The following is a 13652-nucleotide window of genomic DNA, read 5'->3' as shown; positions in this document are numbered from 1 at the left end:
GATGGCCTGAACAGATTTTTTAAATGTAGGTGGGACACCTACGAGTATATCTGCCGCTTGAGGAACATATTTGATGTTATCAAGGATAGTGTACTCTACCGGGTTTCTTCGATTCAGTAAGGTATGGAAGTGTTGTGCCCATCTTTCTAGGATTGCTTGCTTATCTTTCAGGAGCTTTCTTTTTTCTGACTGAATAGGGGTTATTTTGGTTGACCCATAGATGGTTTTTATGGACTTACAGAACCCATGTTGATCATTAATATAAGCCAGTCTAGCTCTTTTGTTTGCTCATTCCACCATTTGTTCTCCATGTCACTCACTTTTCTCTTGGTTTCACTTCCGAAATTCTGGAATACAGCTTTTAGAGTTAAGGAGCTAGATTGAGCCAACCATTTGTTACGTTTTCTATTCTTCATTGCTAGAAGTATATATATATATATATATATATATATATATATATATATATATATATATATATATATATATATATATATATATATATATATATATATGTACATATGTGTGTGTGTGTATGTGTTTGTGTGTGTGTTTTCTGACTGACTTCCCCCCAAAAATATCAAAATAAACCGTAATTCACTGCCCTCGCTTTGTTCTTTTTTGGGAGGTGGACGTTGTAAAATACGCTAAAAAAAAATACATAAAAAGATGAAACATGCGTACATTTCAATACCCTGAATAAATAAAACAGTCATTTGAATACATTCCTAAGCTCACTACAGGTGTATCCATGTGCTATTTATCTGCACTGATTTAATGATAAGCTATAAATATTCTCCGTACAGTTCCTTAATGGTTGTAATGTGTTTACTGAAGTGCTATAAAAGTTTATTTGCCCTTTTGCTGAAGGTTGACAGAGTCTGTTGGCCAATGTATATTTATGTAAACACACACACACACACACACACACACACATACACACACATATATATATAGATAGATAGATAGATAGATAGATAGATAGATATGCAGAAAACGTCATCACTAGTGGCATACATGCATCTGTTGAATTCAGCTATCTTTGTGGGATGTTTGCTTTTGAAATGATACTATTCGCACGCACTAAGGAGGCTTCTAGTATGACAATGAAATTTTATAGCATATTCTCTTTCTACTATAATTATAAAGCTGATGAAGGCTGCAAGTACGTACAAATGTGTGAAATATCCCTGAAAATGGATCCAACATGAAATATGTTATACCCGTCAATCATTTGGTTTATTAGCACTACATTTTTTTAAAAAATTCTATACCTACTCTGTTTTGTTGAGACTTAGATATTGATCTCTAGCATGGGAAAGAATTGGCAGTGTTGTTTCCAGGATGGTTTAGCAGAGTCAGTTAAAAGGTACTCCACACATCATATAGTGAGTCAAGCAGAGGGTGTGAGGGCCCAGGAATCTAAGCTGGATGGCCAGGACTTTACTCTTGGGCTTAGGTGCGAATGAGGCAGAGAGGTGAGGGGATATAGGCACTGAGATGAAAGATGGGGCGATGAGTAATTTGAATGAGGGAGGTATGATGGAGGGTATAGTGATGACAGAGAAATGGGTGACATGGCATTTTGAATGGGGATATCTCCTCCGGGGTTAGGGATTGTGACTGTATACTCGTATAGACAGACAGAGAGGAAGGTTTAAATGTTGCCATCCGATCCAATTTTATCATTACATCGTAATCACCTTATGCTGATTTTGCAATGTGATCAGCAGGACACCAGTCTGGTGATAGGCCTAAGTAACTTTACATCCCAGCCACCAACAGGTTAAATTTAAGAGGTATACATGCTTTTTTTTTCTCTCTCCCTCTCTCTCTCTCTCTTCCATCATCCACATAGGTACCTCATAAGAAGCTGACACCATGTTACCCCGTGCAAGGTGCAAGCAGTTAAGGTTAGATTACTGAATTTCAGAACATTTAAGAATAGATGACCCGACTATACACCAGTGAAATATCATGACTAAATAATTCTGAATGTGGATTTGAATGTTTGCGCAAAGTAAATTACTTCTTCCTCTCCCCCCCCACCCTTCTACCTACTGTTTCTTCAGACACGAACAAAGCTCATGTTTTTTTTTTTTAATTAAATATGGATGGGAGCAGAGTAATGAATTTGAGAGAAGAGCAGAAAGATCAATTGCAGCCTGAGTGTGATAAAGCAATTGCAAAAGTGTATGGCTTCAAATGTTTAGACAGTGTTGTGAAAGATAAACTAAAGGAATGAATGCAACAAGGAAAGTGAGCTGAGGAGGCGCTGAGAGCCATGGCAAGAAAGGGGAAATAAGCTTGTTAGTAAGGTGATCATTAAATGACAGTATATTAGTTCTGGTGCCAGAGTGAGATGTAGTGAGAATTGCTTGTGGAGTGATTGAGGAAGACAGATGGACAAGTGAATGATTGTTCTTTGGAAACTGACATAGGAAAATGAAGAGGAAGTACCTTGGCGCGGTTTGGTTGTATGGAGTGAATAGAGTATAAAAGACTTAACAGAAAAGAATTCATGAGACTGGGGTGGTAGGAAGGAGGAGAGGAAGACTGAAAGTACGATGGAAAGCTGAAGCGGGAAAGTGTGTGAGGGAGAGTGGTGTGTCGTGAGAAAAGTGGCCATCATTAAGCAGAAAAAAACTGCATGAAGATTCACATGATGCGACGCTACGGGAAAAAGGTAGATTGATAGGCTTGGTATATTTCATGTTCATGCCTCACTATCTATGACAGATCTTCTCGTACACTCTTTAATTCACTAAACAAGTATAATCATGAAGCTTATTATGTATTCTCAGTTCTTCATTTAAGCAGTCTCCTACAACTTCAGAAATCTTTCTATCTCCAACATCGTCATTTACTTATAAGGAATTAATGTTTCATAATAAGCTATTTTTGATATCGTCTTTCATTTCCTTCCTTATTTCTTTGGAAGTGACAATAATTTTGGTAGGCTTTGAATATATATATATATATATATATATATGTACGTATATACGCAGAGGAATCGTCGGCGTCGCACTCAAAATGCTCACCTCATTTCGTCGAGTTAGGCAAAGCTCTCAACCCTCGGGTAGATTTAGTACTGACGACGAGCCGACCTCATCCTCGTAATTATAAGCGATATTCACCTGCCATCGTGGAACACCTGGAGACTGCCACACGTCCCCGAGTCCATAAATTCATGGGAGGGACAATAATTACCCTCTCCGGGAGAATTCTTTTTTTTTTTTTTTTTTTTTTTTTCAGATTGATTTTGATGTAACTATTTTCTGTTTTCAATATTGGGGTGAGTGTGGAGTAATTACATACAAAGTCACCGACAGTAATAATGTCTTGAAATCAGTGAAGTGGAAACCTCATACTTTCACCAAATCCGTGGAACAGGTGTGCTTGAAGACTGTCACGGAGCTCGGCAGGTGTTAATGTTTGCTTGTTATTTTCCTATTAACTACGAGTGACCAACAGCACCTGAGTATACTTTAATGACACGCATTCCGCGGGCATTGAAAAGTATCTAAAGAGCATAAAAGAAATAAAAATGAGTAGGAAAGATTATATATATATATATATATATATATATATATATATATATATATATATATATATATATATATATATATATATATATTTTACCCGTGACGAGCGAGTGAGTGGATATTTGCATATTGCACTGAGTATTCTGACAGTAGTCTCCTCTGTATTTATGTAAACAATGCCCAGTTTCCTTACGCCTGGGACGTTTACTATTTTATACTGCTGAGGAACCTAAATATGCCTTTTATTAATAATGTGTCTCATTGTCGTTCTAACTTATTACCTCTTCTCATCTTCCTCTCTCTTTTGATACTTGTTAACATTATTTTATTACATATAATTACATTTTGATATGAAAATAACAATAGCTATCTACCGATGACAACTTTGCGTTATGTATATCTGATTCGTAAATACATCATCACTGAGGTGTGTTACAACCGGATGTGTTAAACGATTTCTAACTTAATCCTTTCATTATATGACGGTTTTTCCATTTTATCTAGCCAGCACCAGACAACTGTACTCTGCTTAAGGGAAATGTTATATAGTGAAGATGTTTATGAAAGCCGCATCTAACTTCATCAATTCGAAATGTCTTAATTTGAATCTGGTCGTTTGGAGATAGCAAAAACAAGAGAAAAACAAATTATTACAATACCGAAGCGAAGAGACTGAGAGACATATCAGCTCATGTCACTGCACATACAGAACTCCGTATTCCGTAGGGCATTTATGTGTCTCTATAATCAAGACATTCAAATCTGATGTGAATTTGTGGCACAGAATATATTTTAAAGGCTGATTAGTTTTTATTTTTTTCCTAGAGTTATAATATACCTACTGTAAGCCTAGTGTGGAGGTACGATCCGAAATATCGCGTGTGATGAAATGGGGTGTGAGAGGAAAGGGGGTGCACGTTATCAGTAAGTCATGATAATTATTCAGTACTATAGACTTTTCGTGATAAAGAGGTACAACCCGTCTCCATTAACCCAACAGGAGCAGTTTTTTTTTTTTTCTTTCTTTCTTTTGCTGTTGGTGATTGACTTGAAGGTCTCTCAGAATGTTAAGATTTAAAACAGTTTCCTTTAATCTATTAGGCACGTCCTATATGCCGTACCACCAGTCGTTTATATTAACTTATCGGAGAGCTTAGTGAATACGTCGAAAACAACAATAATAACCTGTTCATACTTTAAAAAATCAAGTTTGTTTTATTCTTGCTGCGAGGAGACGATTATATTCAGCTTAGGAGGACACCCCAATCGTGAAGGCGGTAATGAAGGTTATACTTACTTTCTCCAGTTCAAAAAAAAAAAAAAAAGTCCCAAGGTGAATAAAATCGTCTGGATATAGCGAGAATAAAATGATACGTACTGTGCGTTTTCAGACTGAAATCCTGAAACCCTGCAGTAGTTTTTTTCGTTCTTGACAAAAAAATTAAACTGCGAAAGGGTAACTTACATCAACCAGTACCAAAGATAACTGCATCATCAAAAAATAAAGTTACTCTGCCCCGAAGCACTTTCGCCCGCACACACACACACACACACACACACACACACACACACACACACACACACACACACACACGAGTTTCACTAGTTGTATCTACGTACGGCTACACTCAACAGGACTCGTCGCATTTTGCCGAGGTAGGTCTGGTTATTTCTCCTCAGGTAGACCCAGCACTGAGGGAGAGGCCACTTAGGAGCTGCCCACGTCCCCAGGTGCAAAAACCCACGAAACCATTATTTGTACAGTAGTATTTATTTATTTTTATTTTATTTATTTTTTGGTAAGGCAGTAAGAGTGAAGTATCTACACTCTATTTTGGTGCAGTCAGTTAGACTTGTACGGTGAAAGCAGGATCCCAAGGGCTTCAATGATTGTGTATTCTGTTTCTCTGGTTGCGCTGTTGATATTCTGCAACTGTAATATTTTACATTTTCTTATATCTTGGTTGTACAACATCACTTTACTCTTAGGTGGAAAAAATGATCAAGATGATGTTGATGGTGATGGTGATGATCAGGATTTTTTTTAGGCGTTCAAGTCTGGGCAAAAGCTTAACTTTCCGTTTCCTAAGACCTAGCAGTCTTTCTACGTACCACACCTCCACATGTCACCACTTCGATGCTAACACCCACCGTTCATATTGAATACGTGCTAGAGCTGTTTCATACAGAACTAGTGTATTGGTATTGCAGGCGATGAATTTAAGATATGTCATTGAGTTTAATGGTAGATCAGTAAAATCTATTTTAACAAAAATCGAGCACTTAAAAGGTTCCCTGCCCAGCCGAGAATTGAACTTGCATTCACCGAGAGAGTAGACCACCTCTCTACCATGATGTAACGACACCATACTGTCTGCTGACTTGGCAATTTACCGGATGGTGGAGTAATAACAGTCTGAATTATGTCATGTTAAATTTTCAAACACTCATCATTTCTATCTAGCAGGTGTGGTTACGTGACAGCAGCTTTCACAGAATATTAATGTTCAAGTTTTTCTCTCTATTCAGGGTCTGGTTACGTATGTGAGTGTCAGTCTGCATACGACATTCGCACAAACGATAGGGTGTGAATATGCGCTTTAAATATCTGGGATGGCATGAGCTCGACAGTAAGAGTTCTATGCGGTTCATTTTACTAGATACTGTAGTGATAATTTCCTTTATTTTTTTCTTGTCCCATTGATGAGGCTCGAAATAATATAATGGTGACAATGTTATGATAGTGATCGTTTTTCGGAATAATAATGAAAATAATGATGGCATGGTAGTGATCCTTCTTTAAGTAAATAATCCTAGTGTTACGAAGTATCTTTTTACTGATAACCGTGTGTGTGTGTGTGTGTGTGTGTGTGTGTGTGTGTGTGTGTGTTTATTGTCCTCTGTTGACATTTGCCTAATTATATATGCCTATGGTGTATAAATGAAAAATACTTATACAGTAGCTGCGACTTCTTGTTACTTTGTGTGCATATTTACCTAGCTGTATATTATCAAGATGCAGTATTCATGATTTCATCTTAGCTCATGTTGTCCAGTCTTCATATTTAATGTTTATATTTGTGTGTGTGTGTGTGTGTGTGTGTGTGTGTGTGTGTGTGTGTGTGTGTGTTTGGAAGACGATCACAGCACTGAAAGACGATATGGTTTTGTTTTTATTCTTGGAGGGAACGATTTGCAGGCTCTTGGCCTTTGGTTCCTTCTTTCTAGCACAAAAAAAAGGTAAAAAGAAAACGTATTGCTCCTTTCTCTTCTATTTTTAATCACCTCAGCTGAAAAAAAAAAAATCCATTGTGAGCACTAAAAATATGGAATGACGAACGGATGGAGAATGGCGGACAAAGACACCGACATAATAGGGTGGGAGTAAGGTTAGCACTTGACTATAGAGCTCTTGACTGAGGAGGTGTACTCTTATTATGAAGGTTCAATACCCCATTTACATCTGTCGGTATATACATGTTTTATTCCGATTGCCGGTGCTGAAGAGGGATACCTTCGCGTGGTGGAGCTGGTGCAACTGGGTGACTCCACTGAAGGGCTATGTAAATATCTCTAATCAACCACCTACCTCCCAAAAGCATGATGATGGACTGTAGTAGAATAGCAATATCAAGCTGCAGTCCACTGGGTTCACGTTTCTGATGAACCTGGGGCTACAACAACAGCTAAAACAAGTCCTACTATCGTTATACGAATAATTACATTTTCGGTAAAGTAACCATTACTGAATAGGGTATACTCCTGTGTCCTGGACGTTTATTTAATTATTTCTAATTCCTTATTTATCGTTATTTTCTTAAATGGTTGGGGTTCTGTTGCACGGATGTTTTTCAGAAGCGTTTTATATTTTTCTAAATGCTTTAGAATTCAGCAAACAGAGAGAGAGAGAGAGTGTGTGTGTGTGTGTGTGTGTGTGTGTGTGTGTGTGTGTGTGAATGAAACAAATGAGCAATTACCTACCGCTATTTCCACGTCCAAAAGTCGTCGTCGCATAATGCCGGAAACAGTAACAATGGCGTGAGGGGCATTGTTAAAACCAAGTATAGTGTGTGATGCTGATGTGGCCTGTGCTGTGTGTGTGTGTGTGTGTGTGTGTGTGTGTGTGTGTGTGTGTGTGTGTGTGTGTGTGTGTAATCATCATCAGCGGCAGCAACAACAGCAGTGGCAGCAGCAATCATCGCTAACATCACCACGACCATCCGTATCACCACACACACACACACACGCACGCTGTGTATAGACAGATAAATGGATAATTTATAAAGGAAACAGTTAAGGTAAAGAGCGGTGAGCTTCTGGATCAGGGGATTATATGCTTATACAGTACTACCTGTAGAAATTCTGTTTAAAGCTCATCATATTTATATCCTTGCAGTGCATCCTGTAAACAAGACTAATATTAGCTATTATGTAAGAACGTTAATTTTTATAGATTTTTTGTTAGGAAAATAAAATTCATAGCAGTCTGCCGTGTGCTTTATTATCATTCAAAATCGTTCATGGTGTAAAAAGGAGCCAAGAGCTTTTGGGTCGCTGAGATGCGTGGTGAACAAGTCGGTTGTTCTAACAGTTTTACTTGGATGTGAGGTACTGATACTTTTCATTTTTACCAAAGAACAAAAGAAAGTGACAGTGTGAAAGTAGACAATGTATCTGAGAACTGTGTGCGGGGTAGTATGGTGTGCCAGTGTTAGCAGTGAGAGAGAACAGGAGAGGTGGGGAAGTACTCACAGGATAATAGAGCGAAGAATGGTACGGTGCTCAGTAATTATCAAAGGACGTCAAAAGTGGAGAAATGTTGGTAAAGATGTGTTCGAGGACCATATGCGGGACATGATGTGATAGGGAGTTGTGGAAATGGAAAGCACCAGCCTCGCTACAGTACTCTGACATGGTGTGGCTATATACAAAGGATAGATGGTGGTGAGTAGGATATACAAATCAGAAGTGAAAGGAATGAGGAGAATGGGGAAACTAAAATGAACTGCAGGGCATGAGTAGCAGTGGAAGGCCAGGATAGGTCGAAGGATGGAGTGATAGAACTGCATAATCATAGATGATTGAGCATACATTAAGGCCTTAAGAGTGTATAGAATAGGTAATATGAAACGAAAAGTATACAGAGGCATATACATTATCAGTGATATACAAGATGAGATGGTAAAGGAGCTCAGGATAAACTGTAGAAGGACCAGATAAGCCTGATCGTGAAGTTAAATTAGTATTCGTAGTGACATGCTGAAAAATAACTCTGAACGTGAATGTAAGTAAAGGAGGGATGAGGATGACAGCTCTCAAACACTTCAGCCTGAGGACCTCTCGTCAGTTATATTCTTGCTACAGGTTAACACTTCTCTTCACCTTAGGACAGGCCTCTCGTAGTCTTTATCTAACCCCTCAAGGTAGAAAGTTCTCTTGTGATCCAAACAATACCATACGATACAGAAGAACGAACTGAAAATCACGTCATCACAGGGAAGTGGCGAAATCTGCTTCGTACAATGACGTCTTGTAAACCTCATCTCTGCTGCCATCAGACGCTTTTATTCGGCTCAGAAGAGACTCGTCCTTTAGGGATATGTTATGATATACCACCTCAGGCTGGTTTATCGGCCAGTGGAGTTACCTGGGGCGCCACCAGAATTGTTAGGAGAAGAATCGTCGTCATCGTCGTCGTCATCATCATCATCATCATCATCGTCGTCGTCATCATCATCTTTGCTGTCGGACGAGAGAGAGAGAGAGAGAGAGAGAGAGAGAGAGAGAGAGAGAGAGAAAGAGAGAGAAGAAAATTAGTAACTAAGTCATGGGAAGAACAGGAAAGAAAACTCAGTGACGACTATGAATATTAGCAATAACTAAAACACAAGCCGACAGATATGGCATGGATAGCAGCAATAGTGAAAATAATAAATAATGGTGATAGTATTGACAAGGATAGTAACAGCAACGACATCAGTGAAAACGACTAATAACAAGAGCAGCAACAATAATGAAAGCCGAATAATGAGAGTGTTGCTCTATTATTATGGTATAAATTTTATTATTATTATCATCATCATCATCATCATCAGCAGCAGCAGCATCAGCATCATTATTATTATTATTATTATTATTATTATTATTATTATTATCATTATTATTATTATTTGTGGTAGGTGGGGGCGTTCACCATCCACTCATTCGATGTAGTGCTCCTTTGGGTGTCTGCCCCTTCTTATCTTCCTTCCTTCCATCCTCATTTGTCTTCCTTTCATTCTTTCCTCTTCCTTTTGCCTACAGGTGACTATGCACTCCCACTACTGTCTTTCCTTCACTTTCTCCTATTCTAAATGGTTTCCTGTACACCAGGAAACCATTTACTACTCCGGGTGGTAACCATATAACCAAATTATGGCGCCTGGTGGTTTAGGAGGTAATGAAGGCGCTCCAGTCGGGTTTAGCCGGTGTAGGTTTATATCCAAGGGATGGTTGGGGTTTATTGCCCAGGTAATGCCACCCAGGGATGAGTGAGGCTGGTCACTCTCTTCTTAAATGTCAGGACCAACTTACCTAGCTCCGGGTTCCTACGCTCCTCATGGGGCGGCATAAGATTGGATGATGGATGGATTATTATTATTATTATTATTATTATTATTATTATCAACTGGAATACTCCTGCATACATACCCATCATCATCATCATCATCATCATCATCATCTTCATCAGAATCACAATCGTCGTCTTCATCCTCCTCTGAGCTGCTGTCATCCCTGAGTGAGATGGGAAAGCTAGGCTTGAAAACATATGCAAGTGACATCCATCTTAAATATCTCTTCATGTCTGTCTAGCTGTCAAGTCATGTATCCGTCTTTAATTCATTCTGCCTGCCCTAAAAGTGCATTGAGTCAAGTCAGAAGAGACTTTACGAGTTATTGTGGTTATATATCGCATCGTATCGTTGTATCGCTTATAAAGGCTCCAACATGCTTGCATGCCACAGCCTTGGTCACCTAATGGCAGTTCTCCACACTGTTTAGTCTCTGGCAGCCTCACTATTCAGTCCTTTATCTCTGAGGTCACACTCTATGACCTCGAACCAGATCATCTTCGGTCTGCCTCTCGCAATCCCACCCCCGACGTTCACACCTCTCATCTTCTGCATCCAACTGCCATCCTTCATCCTCTCAACATGCCGAAATAACTCATTCAACCCCTCCTCATCACAACTCAGACTTGTATATAATCATTCTAATCTCTCTTTACTAAAATGCGTGTTGCACACCATCCTGTTCATTGCCTCCCCATATTCGAGTTTCTTTTCCCCTTCCACATTCCTTGTACCAAATGCGCATCCCCGATGTTCGCCTTCATATTACTGAGCTGCTTCGCTCACACGACCATTAAGGCCCTTCCCAAAACTGCAATCTCATCATCTCCCATACCACTTACTACACGCCTCGAGTCATCCTAGATTCTATCTTTTGTTACACCATCCAAGTTAGCCTACGTAACGTACGCCGATATGTCTGAAATCATGACCTTCATTAACCCTTCAGTACGAGAGGTCTTTCCAAAGGTGAGTTAAAACATCTCAAGGCCCCGTCAGTGCAGTATAAAAGACGCCACATTCCTATGGGGGTTTGGCTATGGCGGATGAATAATATATGTATTATTTCCATAGGGGATGACTGAGTGCTGAGTGCGTCAGACGTTAATATCGACACATTCAACAGCGTGTTTGTTCTAACCTGGGAAAGATTCCTGACTCCGTTTGCTCTTAGTTGATGGCCAAGTGTAGTCTGGCTGGGGGTAAATCTGACTAGTGAACAACTACGGCTCCTCAGATTTTACCAAACCTGAAATTGTGAGAGTGGCTCAGTTCCGTCAAATGAAAACTAACTGGGCGTCAGTGTATTGGTGAATCACTGTTACCACAGTTATAGTTGCGAGGGGAATACAATGGCTTGACTATCAGTAGGTATTATTTTGGCGAGAGGATGGGGAGGTGTTGGGCCAGTGGTCGGGGAAGTGAACTGATGCGCAGCTGTTTCGTTTCCATTCCTTGCCGTTTCTCCAGGTGCGTAAGAGGAATGCCTTCATGTGGTGGCACTGATGTATCTGGATACCTCCACTGCCCAGTTGTACAGACGTCCCCCAACTCCCTCCCTATGTCCCCAAAAGAAGATGGGCGGCTGAAGGAGAAGGAAAATATCAGCCTGCAGTCCAGTGGGTTCACGTTTCAGATTAACCTACTACTACTCCTACTCCTCCTCCTCCTCCCCCTCCTCCTCCTCCTCCTCCTCCTCCTCCTCCCCCTCCTCCCCCTCCTCCTCCTCCTCCTCCTCCTCCTCCTCCTCCTCGTACTACTACTACTACTACTACCATTACAGCCACCATTACTACTAATAATAATACTATTGTACTATAACTACCGTTTCTGCAAGTGGTGACTCTCCTCCACATCATGCAGGGCCAACATGAGCCCTTCTTCGTCATTGTTGTTGCTGGTTGACATGGTGACGCAAATCATCCCGAGGAGAGACAAGAGCACGAAAATAGCGATGGGTGACCTGAGAAACAAAAGGAATGTAGATGAGGATTTGTTTCTGCTTGGTAAAATTTAGATACATTTTTCACTTTTTTTTTTTTTTTTTTTTTTAGCTGTTAGGATTTCTCTCTCTCTCTCTCTCTCTCTCTCTCTCTCTCTCTCTCTCTCTATATATATATATATATATATATATATATATATATATATATATATATATATATATACAGAGAGAGAGAGAGAGAGAACAAAGGCTAGAAGTCCGCTCGATTGTTCCCTCTCTCAAAAAAAATTAATAAATAAATAAAATAAAATAAAACTGATTCAAATACGGCTTATTAAGTGAAAAGGATAATAAAGTTTACTCCATTATCAGCTCAAGGGCGTGTTTTTAAATACTGTTTTTCTACCAACAGACGACCTTAGTTTGATTTGGAAAGGCTCATCGAGATAGAGACGTTAGATATTGCCTTCAACAACTCCTCGTCTAGTAGGGAGCTCTCCTAGACGGGATAAAACTGTCTGGTAGCAGCAAGAATAAGCCATAGGTGTCCAGTTACTTGTGGACTTAAAGGATGTACCGTAAGTGCCTCTGAAAGTTTGGTTATATTTCATCTTTGGCCGTTTGTCGCGCACTTTACTCCACAGTATCCTCTTTTGTGTTCTTGATGCAACCATGTCAGTATGAAAAACGGTAAGATTACGTAGAAGACGATACCAGAGTGTGACAGGAATAATACATCGCTAAGGAAAATGTGCCACGAAACATAGAATGGGATTTAGTGTACGACCCCACGAGACTCACCTCATGTTGGCGATGCTGTGCGGTGCCGGCTGACGTGAAAACTGGCAGACACTCCTCTTTTATGTGCTCTCGACTTCCGCCACTGCCAGGGCCCATAAATATATACTTTCCTAAGCTCAATTTGCAAAGGACGATGTTTATCAGTCCCTTTCCTCACCCATACATCCACCAAATACTTCACAATCAACAGAGTGAGTGAAATTCCGGAAAACAAAACAGTTGGTGATGAGAGTGAACGGTTACTGAAACGCATTTATCCAAGAATTTGTTTACGATTCTTTATAATTATTATCCCTGGACAATTGCATAACGTGGAAAGCTTTTGTGTCATTTACTTTATTGTCCACTGGGTATTCTATGCCCTGTGCTTCATCATCCTTCCTTTATTGTTGTTTTCCATTGTTTCGGGCGGAATCTTGATTATGCGTGTGAGTTTTGCATCCATCTGCCTATGTATCTATTTTTCTGTTTGGCAGTTCCTGATTATGTTTGTGAGTCTTGCATCCTATGTATCTTTTTTTTTCCTGTTTCTCTTTCTGCCTATCTGCCTGCCTACCTGTCTATCTATTTATCTTTCTATCTATATATATCTACCTACCTACCTGTCTATCTATTTAGCTATCTATCTATATATACCTGCCTACCTACCTGTCTATCTATTTATCTATCTATCTATATATACCTGCCTACCTACCTGTCTATCTATTTATCTTTCTATCTATATTTGGCTGTCTATCTGTTTATCTTTATATACAG

Source organism: Coenobita brevimanus, chromosome 54 (genome assembly GCF_032717465.1).
Source record: "Coenobita brevimanus isolate Jiangsu-jjx chromosome 54, ASM3271746v2, whole genome shotgun sequence".
Lineage (NCBI taxonomy): Eukaryota > Metazoa > Arthropoda > Malacostraca > Decapoda > Coenobitidae > Coenobita > Coenobita brevimanus.
Note: the sequence above shows the minus strand (reverse complement) of the source record.